Source organism: Sander vitreus, chromosome 21 (genome assembly GCF_031162955.1).
Source record: "Sander vitreus isolate 19-12246 chromosome 21, sanVit1, whole genome shotgun sequence".
Taxonomy (NCBI): domain Eukaryota; kingdom Metazoa; phylum Chordata; class Actinopteri; order Perciformes; family Percidae; genus Sander; species Sander vitreus.
The window spans coordinates 22,143,041-22,153,098 of NC_135875.1; the positions used below are offsets into that span (position 1 = coordinate 22,143,041).

Consider the following 10,058-nt stretch of genomic DNA (forward strand, 5'->3'; position numbering starts at 1 on the left):
GGATTTATACCAAAGCTTATTTTGATGTAAAGTGGAGGCAATTATTGAAATAAAATCATGCAAATACTGCATGAATTTAGAAGATGGGATCATACCATGCTTTAACAGATTAACAGATTGTTAAATCTTTACATTCGATCCTGTACAAAAAAAACAAGTCAGTATTATATTTGATTTTTATATATATTGAACATTTATTACATTTCAGTTACATCAACAAATGCAATATTGCAATGCCTCAGTAAAAAAGACAAAAAAAACACATGTAATATGTAATGATATAACAAGAATACATTTGTAACTGTTGTATGTCAAACAATAAAGCTATTTTTTTTACCATTGGCACAATTTGCACACAAAAAAGAGACACTCTTCACTGAGCCAGCAGAGGGCGCACTGTCTTTTTACACTGGAAAGTTTCTATACAAACGCAAGTTAAAATGTCTGTACATATATGCTATGTTGTTTTTCATATCCCTGATGAATCAGCAGGATACCAAACCAGTTTATTCTAATAACGGAGTCATTGTGACATTCATACACAAATCAGCATTCTTACTCTCCCTTTTTTTAATCCCTTGCTCCACTGTTAGGTTTTTGTTGTTGTACAAGGCTGCCACACAGTGTTGCATTGTACTGGTCTGAAATGAATCTTGATGAGTCGTGCCACTCTTCTGATTTATATGGATTCCAGTAGCATGGCTCTCTCTCTCTGGAATGTACATCCAGTCTTTGTCCCAAAACTGGAAATATTATGCAAACAAGTCCCCATCCTTGAGTTGATGAATTGTATTTGTATGATTTCCTCCAAGAAATCAATGACTCTGAAAAGGACCATGAAACGGTGTGTGTGCGCGTGTGTGTGGGTGATTACATGAAGGATGGAAGAAAGGACGGAGTGTGTTCTCTGTCTCATCCTTAGACAGGCTGTACTCTGGTGGCCTGGTATTTTGACTTTCCACAGCAGCAGCAGTGGAAGCAGGACAGCACAATCAACAAGAGAAACGTGGCTAAAAGGACAGGACAGAAGACACAGGGGGGGGGTTAGCACATGCTGAGGGAAGAGTTTTGTATCATATTTAAATCTGCATTTAGCTATAACTTTATATGAACCATGGGTCAACTATGTGTAATATGAAACGAGTGATCAATCCAACATTATCAAATGACCCTGCAGTTCCCCTTAGCTTCACAAAGTGTTTAAGCTCCTTTCAGTGAACATTATTCAACGCGTCAGTGTCATATACTGTAGCTAATACATTAAACTCACCAACAAACAGGATGAGCACCAAGAAGGCTCCCAGCTCCAGAGGACTGGCATGTGGGAGATTGTGCAGTTTGATCAACACCTTCTGAAGAATATCCAACATCTCATGTTTCACCATGCTGACTCTCGGATGCAGGTCCCACACAGAGATATGAAAACAAATGCCTCAGGTTTTGCTTTCAGGGAGGCAAACAGGCCTTTATAGAGCTCACACAGCTACACCTAAAGGAAACAAGATGAGACAGTGAATGGATGTATGTCTCACTTTCTGGTGAAAAGATGCTCTGAAAGTATAAATGAAGAAGTTATTTTCATCCTCAGCTCCTCCCTTCACTACTGCAATTTTATACTTCCACCCTGCAATTACCCCTCAAGGCCTAGCAGGCATGCCCTGTATCCCTAAATACTCTGTGTGCTTTGGGAGTACTCACTCATTATATATCAGCACCCCTTATCAGCCCACTGATGAACTTCCAGTGTTTGTATGTGTGTGTGTGTGTGTGTGTGTGTGTGTGTGTGTGTGTGTGTGTGTGTGTGTGTGTGTGTGTGTGTGTGTGTGTGTGTGTGTGTGGATACACCATGTGTCCAAATTGGGTGTGATTTCCTGCTCCAGCCTGGTTACATTTGTATCCACACACAGAAGGCACCGTCCTACATGTTCAGTTTTAATTATAAACAAAGCAGACTATTTCAGGCCTGGCATTTCAAGACTGAGGCCTGTCATCCTCACTTGAGCAGCTGTGTGTGGGTAAGGTGAGGCCAATACTAGACAGGCTGTAGAAGAGATATGGGACACATGGCTGTGAAATGGCAACATAACAGGACATTGAAGTCATCAGAGATCAACTCTGAATAAATCAATGTGGGTGTGCTGTAATGATACACACTCATTTGATTGAGTGTTTCATATATTGTGACAATGCTTTTAATATCTTGTATTTCTTTTTTTTACTTATTACTTCACATACAACTTACAAATAAAATGGAACAAGGATCAATAGAATATATGGTCATACCAATACTGTGCACTCTCTACACACAACACTTTGAGTTATACTTACTATATCCCCTACAAACAAAGAGAGCAGTAACTAGTGTCTCAGGTTTGCAAGTTGCATAATACATAAAATACATATAATGATTTCATGCAGATTCTGCGCTCTGCCTTTCGATGATCATCAGGGGATGATGTGCTCTTTTAACTTTTCTTTTAACTAGTTTGTTTAAAAATATAAACCTTATCTTTATTATTAACAGTCCATAGCTCATATAAGTCAATCTACTATATAATATTTATATTACAGTAAAATCAAGTCGATTTAAATGTGATTCAAAGGCAGCTTGAACATACCAAGTCGTGTGAACTCCACCAGAATCAAGCGCTGAGATGACAGTTAGCTAGCTACGTTACTGCTAACGTTACTTTTACTAGCTATGTAAAACTAGTTTGCGCTTAGCAGGAGTTTGTTATTCTCGCTCATGCTAACTACTACCTCATTTAACTTAGTTATGTGGAATAACAAACTAACATACCAAGATGTCGGTTCATCAAAATAGATAGTTCTTAATTACAAATAACGGCTATGGAAAAATAAGTAACGCAAGTAAATTTAGTTTAAGCTAGTTAGCGTTAAGGCTAACCGTGTCTATCTTACCAGCTAGCAAACTTTCACGTTAGGTCTTGCTCACCCGAACCAAAGCGGGCATCATACCACTGGACACTTGTGAACAACATGCCATGCTACATTAAAATGATAAGTTGTTCGTTGGCTCAAATAGCTTATTTTGATGTAACTTTTAAATATCAGCAACAATAGCTACCGTTAGTAACTGTACCTCAGAATTCCTGGCACTTGCGTTGCTAGACAACAGTCAAAATAATACTTTCTCAATGATAAATCAAGATCAATAGACATACAGTAAATTAAGTAGGTCTACATAAGACAACTATTATTAAAAAAATATATATTATTTAGATCTCTTGCAGTTCTTGATGTTTTTTTTTTTTTTAGAATTCAAATTACAAATAATCAGTTATCACAGTCCGTAAACATACAAATATACATACATAAGTGCAAATAACAATATGAAAGTAAATAAGAAAGTAAAAAAAAGAAAAAAAAGAAACAAGTACAGAAGAGACAGACTTGCAAACTTCATTAATAATGACAGTGGGAGTTCTTAATTTGAGTATATATATCACGTATTAAAATACCTTTCTTATTTGTGACCAATTTAAGAGACTCAAAGTACGTATATATGTCAATTTCAATTTGGAATCATTTAAAATTTTTCATGGTGTTGATTTGGAAAATGTTGCTTTATGAATATGGAACTTGCCTAATAAAATAAAGAGATTTTCAATACTAGCCTACATAAATTCTTATCTTTACATTCAAAATATGTAATATGTTTCCCTTCAGTGGTAACTGTATGTGATGTTTTAAATACTATATCATTTTCCAAACATTTCCAGAAAGTAATACAAAATGAACAACCATAAAAAAAAGATGGGTTAATGATTCTTGTTCTATCTGTTCTTGATGTTATGTATTTGCTCAGGAAGTGTATGTGTGACACCAGACAAGACTTCTGCCTTACATTGATTGAAGAGGTTTTTTGTTGTTCATTTTTGTGGTTGGCATACTGCCACAGTGTTTTGGTTTAGAAATGAAACAGGAAACGTTTCCTAACATCAGTGCAGAAATTTGATTCCAGAAATCAATTTCCAATGCTTTACCTCCAAAGTGCATTCATATTGCTATATATGCATATACACGTGTGCATACACACCATTGTTCCTGGGTGTGTATATTCTTGTTTGGTTTTCTGGAAGCTCTCCAGCTGATTGTGAAAATCTCAACCGCCTGTCAGAGTTGAGAGTCTTGAAGAATGTCTGACCTCTGCAGCTGGCCCTCTCTGCTCTGCAGTCTCCACTTATTTTTACCTTCCACTGCACTCCCACACCACGTTTAATCATTAGCAGAACATAGTCAAATACCAAAACATGCTGCAGAAATCTTATTGCAATGAAGAAGACAATAACGTCTTTGTGTTGAATCTTGGATTTTATGGTATTGTAAATAAGTTTGTCACTAAAAACCAGCTTCTCTCTCTCTTCGCCCTGGATGTTTTTCTTTACTTGCTGAAAATTACAACTGCCTTTGAATTAAAAAAAAAGTTGGACTCTTTATTGACAAGTAACATATGAAAAGTAAAAAAAAAAACAGGTTCTTACCTCTGCTGTGAATGTGTGCTTCACTTATTTGTGTCACTGTTTCCACTTGTCAATTCTTCTTTGCAAGGAGAACCAAACTCAGCTGTAGGCCTACAAAAAAACGTCCCCACGATGTTTCACAGATCACTACTCCGGCTTCTTGTTTTCACCCTCCCCCTCTTCTCACTGCTCTCATATGATTTTCTGACGCTTGTTTGCCTGCTTGTCTACCGCTCTTCATCTAATTAGCCTGCTCAAGTTCAGACTGAGAGACCAGCGCTAGGTGTTGTGTGAGATAATTTGACTGAGCATATCAGCATCCGTTTCTGTACTGTATGACTGCAACTGCTGCTCCTGCAGTGTGTGTTCACTTCTCCCACCTACTAACTCCTGTTCACAGGGAGTTTGTGTACCTCCTCCCTCTCCTCCTCTTTCACCCTCCCTCCCTCCCTCCCTCCCTCTCTCTCCTCCACCACCTCCAACCACAAATCCCAAATCGACTCTTTTACTGCTGCTTACGCTGATTCCCACTCCCCCTCACCCTCTGTTCCGTCTGTACATCTGAACACTCATTCACTGTTTTCCCCCTCTTCTCTCTCTTTCTCTTGGTTGCTAAAAACCAGCTGTGCCGGGCCTCTTTTTTGTCTTCAGTCACCGTGGAGACAAGGCTCCTTCTAAAAGGAGTAGGGGGTTGTGTGTGTGTGTGTGTGTGTGTGTGTGTGTGTGTGCATCCATCTGGTGCCCAGCCAGCTGACGAGCATGTAAGCTTGCTTTTTCTCCTGACTCACATTTGTTTTCTCCATGTGCACATGGGAAGTTTATACAACCAACATTTTCAATAATGGAGTGAATACTGATAAATCCATTGGAGGCTGATTTCCCTCCTCCATCTAGAGGTGGAGTCTCCTTTGCTACGGAAAGGGTCTCACAAAGAATGAGAAAAAGAACAATGAGGCTGTTCCTTTCTCTTAGTTGTTGTTTGTTTTCTGAAATAGCGGCCTGGCGGGTGTGTGCTTTGATGAAAGTCAGTTGTGTGGTTGTCTACATGCATTAGTACAGTTGGATTCTCCGAGCTGAGCTCATTCATCCACAAATGGCTTACTTACTCAGAATTTATCAGAAAACTATGCAGTGTTCCTTTTATGGAAGTGTGGAAACTGTTGAAAGGTGTTGTTAAGCCTAAAGTTATGCATTTTTGTCAGGCATGGTAGATAGATAGATAGATAGATAGATAGATAGATAGATAGATAGATAAAACTGCAGAGTTGGGTGATAATTATCTGTGTGTATGACAACCTTTATATTACACAGTCTTAGTATTAGTAGTAGTATTAAATTATCTGTTTGTTTTTTAATGTCACAAATGTCATTATTTCTTATTACAGTAATTGTAGTTAACTTAATTTGGATAATCTTTGGTGTGTGTGTGTGTGTGTGTGTGTGTGTGTGTGTGTGTGTGTGTGTGTGTGTGTGTGTGTGTGTGTGTGCGTGCGTGCGTGGGCTATTCACATTCATTGCTCATCGACTCATCATTCATCATTCCAATTCATCATTTCATACTGAATTTCTTACAGCTAAAAATGTGCCTAGAACGAAAAGCGTTTGACATCCTTAAAAAAGTATTACTATGCCATGTAGCATGGACAGTTTGGAAGTATGAACTTCAGCCTATAACATTCATCAACAAGAACATCATTAATTCATTCTCAATGTAAATTCACATCTCATCTCCATTCTAAATACTGTAAAAAAAAAAGACTAATTTATTGTGGGAAATGCATTAACATTGATTGAAAGGTTCAGTGGTTTATTATGTAGGGAGCCCAGTGTGCAACAATAGGCTGATTTACATTGACCCCTGTGTGATTGGATGTGGGAAGCCTTGTGAATAGAGGCCAGTGGAGTCAGTCTCCAATCAGGCTTTGTTTTAGGCCGTCTCAGTGTGTACCATGATAGCACTTTAACCTTGTGACCCCTGACACTGTCTTCACCCTTTAAACCCTTGTAGGTGATGTGGTCTGATCTTCCTATTTTTAAGTTACATAACATAGACAGGGTAGGAATTTGGCGTAAACAGCATTACTATTCTTGAAACCTATTTATAATAATTATGCTGAAGTAGAGTCCACAGAATGAATGTTTAGCTGAAAGATCTGCTACATTTGAATCCATCCATCAATAAACTAGGTTGCTCTGATTAAAAATGAAGGATCATCAACAATGCCACGTAAATGTAGTTTTTCAATACTCAGAATTGTATATTGGCCCACAAAATGTATGCTTTACCAAACACCCTCCCAAATCAGGAAATTAGGGACTAGATCTGGGCAGTCACGTCTCAACAGCCCATATTCCTCATATCAGTTTTCATGTCTCTACACACTTAGCCTTCACCACAGCCGTGCCATTAGCTGCAAAAAGCTTATTCATTAACTCATAGTCTCATAGTCAGGCTGACAATACATTAGAGGGGACATAACACACATTGCTTTCTTCATACAAAAGATCCATTTAAATTGCTAAATTTGACCTTTTCCCTCTGCTTTCAACTTGGAAAAAGCTACTCTGAATTCTGAGCAGATGTCTGCTTTCAAACAAATCTCTGTCTTTTATAACCCTTGGTCAAAGCTTTTTTTCTCCAGTGTAGTGTATCCTGTGTATGTAGTATGCTCTACTACTGGCAAAGTAGTATCCTAGCAGCGGTGGAGGTGAAGGGATGCTAGCTAGCTAATTCTTGTCTCTTTTATGGTCTGATAAACAGTAAATTCATCAAATTCAGTGGCCATATCGCTATTTTCCAAGCAACTGAGCTATATTTCAGAGAGGTACAACAAAACCCTTTCCCCCTGGTGCTGAAAAAAATAGTTGGGGAAACACTGATATCTGAAATATATTGTGGTTTTAGCTGGCCAATTTTAGCTAACGTTAGCTTTCTTGCGGAATAATTGCTAGCTAGCTAATGTGATGGGATAGAAGTGTTTGGCCATATGGCCACAGCCTAAGTTATTCCTTTTCTCCAACTAAGATGTTTCCATCAATGTATTTTTATTTGCATTTTGAAGTGGCAAAATTCAAAAAAAGAAAAAAAAACTCCCTAAAATTTGCAAAAAAAAAGTTAATGCGCAAAATGGGAGATGGAAACAGCTTTGCCTAATAAGTTGTGACGTAGCGAACATGTTACTCACATGACTATAGTCCTGGTATCCATCGGATGGGGGAAGGATCGGGATATGGGTCCCATCCAGTGCTCCGTACCACAAGCACAAGGTGCGTAGTGGAGTTGCAGTACGCTATAGCCTGGGCCTCAGCCACGTCGGGTATATTGACCAATTGGTTCAACAGCTTGAATCGTATGTCCCTGCACACCGCGTATACACAGCGGTCAACGGTTATCTTGCTGACACCAAATGTCTCTGCCACAACCCTGTTTTCTGCACAGGTGGACAACTTGTACAATGCTACCCATCTCCATTTATCCAAAGAACTTGGCTTCTAAACTCTTCTATTTAGCAAGCCGGTTTGCAATCTACACCCATGCGTAACGTCAACTTGTGACGAAACTACACTTTGCGTAGTCTAGTTTATTCGCTCTAAACCAGTTGATGGAAACGCTTCTAATTCGCATTTTCTTTTTTTTTTTTTACATTTTAAAAGTTTGCTTAAAATTCGCTTGACAATTAGATGGAAACATGACTACTGTCACGTCAAATGACACGACACTGGATGCAGGAAAAACAACAGATTTTGCAGCTGCAAACTCAGCTTTCTTAGTCAATATACTGAGGACTTTATTGCTTCAATCGGCTTCAAACACTGATTTGACACCCACATAAAAAGTGGCAAATGTTCCTTTAATGATGCCACCAAAGGTAGATTCACGGTGTGCCAGCAGCACAGAAACATAAATCACACATATGAAAGAACATACAGTATACACCATCTTTTATTATTTAGGACAACAATGTCTTCCACTCAACAACAACAATCGGATCTTCCTGTATTACTAGCCTTAATAACATATGTCTCCATCCCAGTCTCCTTTAATTAGTTGTAGGACTTGCTGAAAACAATTCCATGCCCCACCTTTCAAAGATGCACTAATTCAGTGTTTTTACACAGCGCGTTGACATGAAACAAAGCTGTACGCCTAGTCATATTATAATATGTGTCATTTATTTGACTTTTTTTTCCAAATTTGACCCGCAGTGAGAGATCAGAATATAGGGCTATTTTGATGAGTAGTTCCCTCCACCTATCTATTATATAATGATGTATTAAATAATATTTACAATCATAGGATGGAGCTGTGAGGGGACAAAGGGGATTTCTGTGAAATGTATGTTCTGTATGTGTGTTCATTCAAACCTTTAAGAGGGACCTGTTTTGTGGCATGTATAAGACTCGAGCATGCACTCTAGTGGTGTAAATAACATAACACCGCTTGTAGCAGAAGTGAACTGAATCATTTTGCAGCAGTTACCCAAAGTTGAACTAAACAGTTCAGTCAGCTGCCACGTAACCCAACGCCTACAGTGGCAAAAGGATCTGTTGGAAGGTACAAAACAGAGCATCACTGAGTCCAGGTAACACAGCAGTGTAACTCCACAGAGAACACATTTGGAAGATTCCTTATGTTTTTTTCTTCATACCTAAAAAAAAATATATAACATCCTATCATCAGCAGCATTAGCCTACTGGAAGAAAAAAGGTCAGGAGTGCTTGGAAGTGCTCTTGGGAAGGGGAACACAAAAGAGAAAAAAAAGTCCAAGGCACTTTTCTTGCAAAAAAATTAAAAAGCCTTCATTTAAAATGGCCGTTTCATATTGAAATCTTAATACATTAAAAATAGAACTGGGCAGCAACCCATGCGTAGCGACACAAATTAAAACATTTGCATTAAGAATGACTTGGATCTTTTTTCACTTTTTAGCATTAGGTGATTGCCTGCTTAGATTCAATCCTGAAGCAGCTGTATTTTAGACCACATCTTCAAGCAGGAGCAAAGTAGCTTGTACACAAGATGGTAGACAGACCTTGTAGTGATAGAGATGTGATATTACAAATGCATGATACTTATTTAGACAGCAAGAATAATCAAAATAATAGGAGCGTTGTGATTTCATCGTAGTAGCACGTCCACCCATTTACCACTGCATCAACAGACACATTTGCTGTACATTATCAGCCCGTCTTGTATGCACAGCTTGTGTTAGAATTTTTGATTCACTTTTTGACATAAGACTGTAGACAGACAAACCATTAAAAGTCACAGGTGCTGGGACAAGTAGCCTACACAACCCCTCACTGGCCTCCCACACTGCAGTTGCACAGTTGTGTTCGATGGGGCCAAGTTGGAAGTAGTGCTGTCAGGAACTGAACCTAGGTATCTGCCTGAGTTGTCTTTCTACTGCACAACCTAGGCACCCCTATCTGAAAACTGTATCTTTAGTTATACTAATTGCTATATATATATATAGTACCTTCATTTTACATTGTTATATAAACTACATGCTTAAAAGCATGTTTAACCTGTAAACAAATCCTAATCGAATCACAATTTTGTTCCCTGAATCT

General features: G+C 38.4%; 1 long non-coding RNA gene across 1 annotated transcript; it reads right to left on the minus strand.

Annotated features, from left to right (window-relative positions):
- Positions 1-164: 164 nt before the first annotated feature.
- On the minus strand, positions 165-4,883 carry LOC144536605 (uncharacterized). Its single transcript, XR_013503766.1, has 3 exons — positions 4,506-4,883; positions 1,271-1,489; positions 165-1,010 (listed from the first exon to the last, which is right to left on the minus strand). It is a non-coding gene; the product is annotated as an uncharacterized LOC144536605 (long non-coding RNA).
- Positions 4,884-10,058: the final 5,175 nt, after the last annotated feature.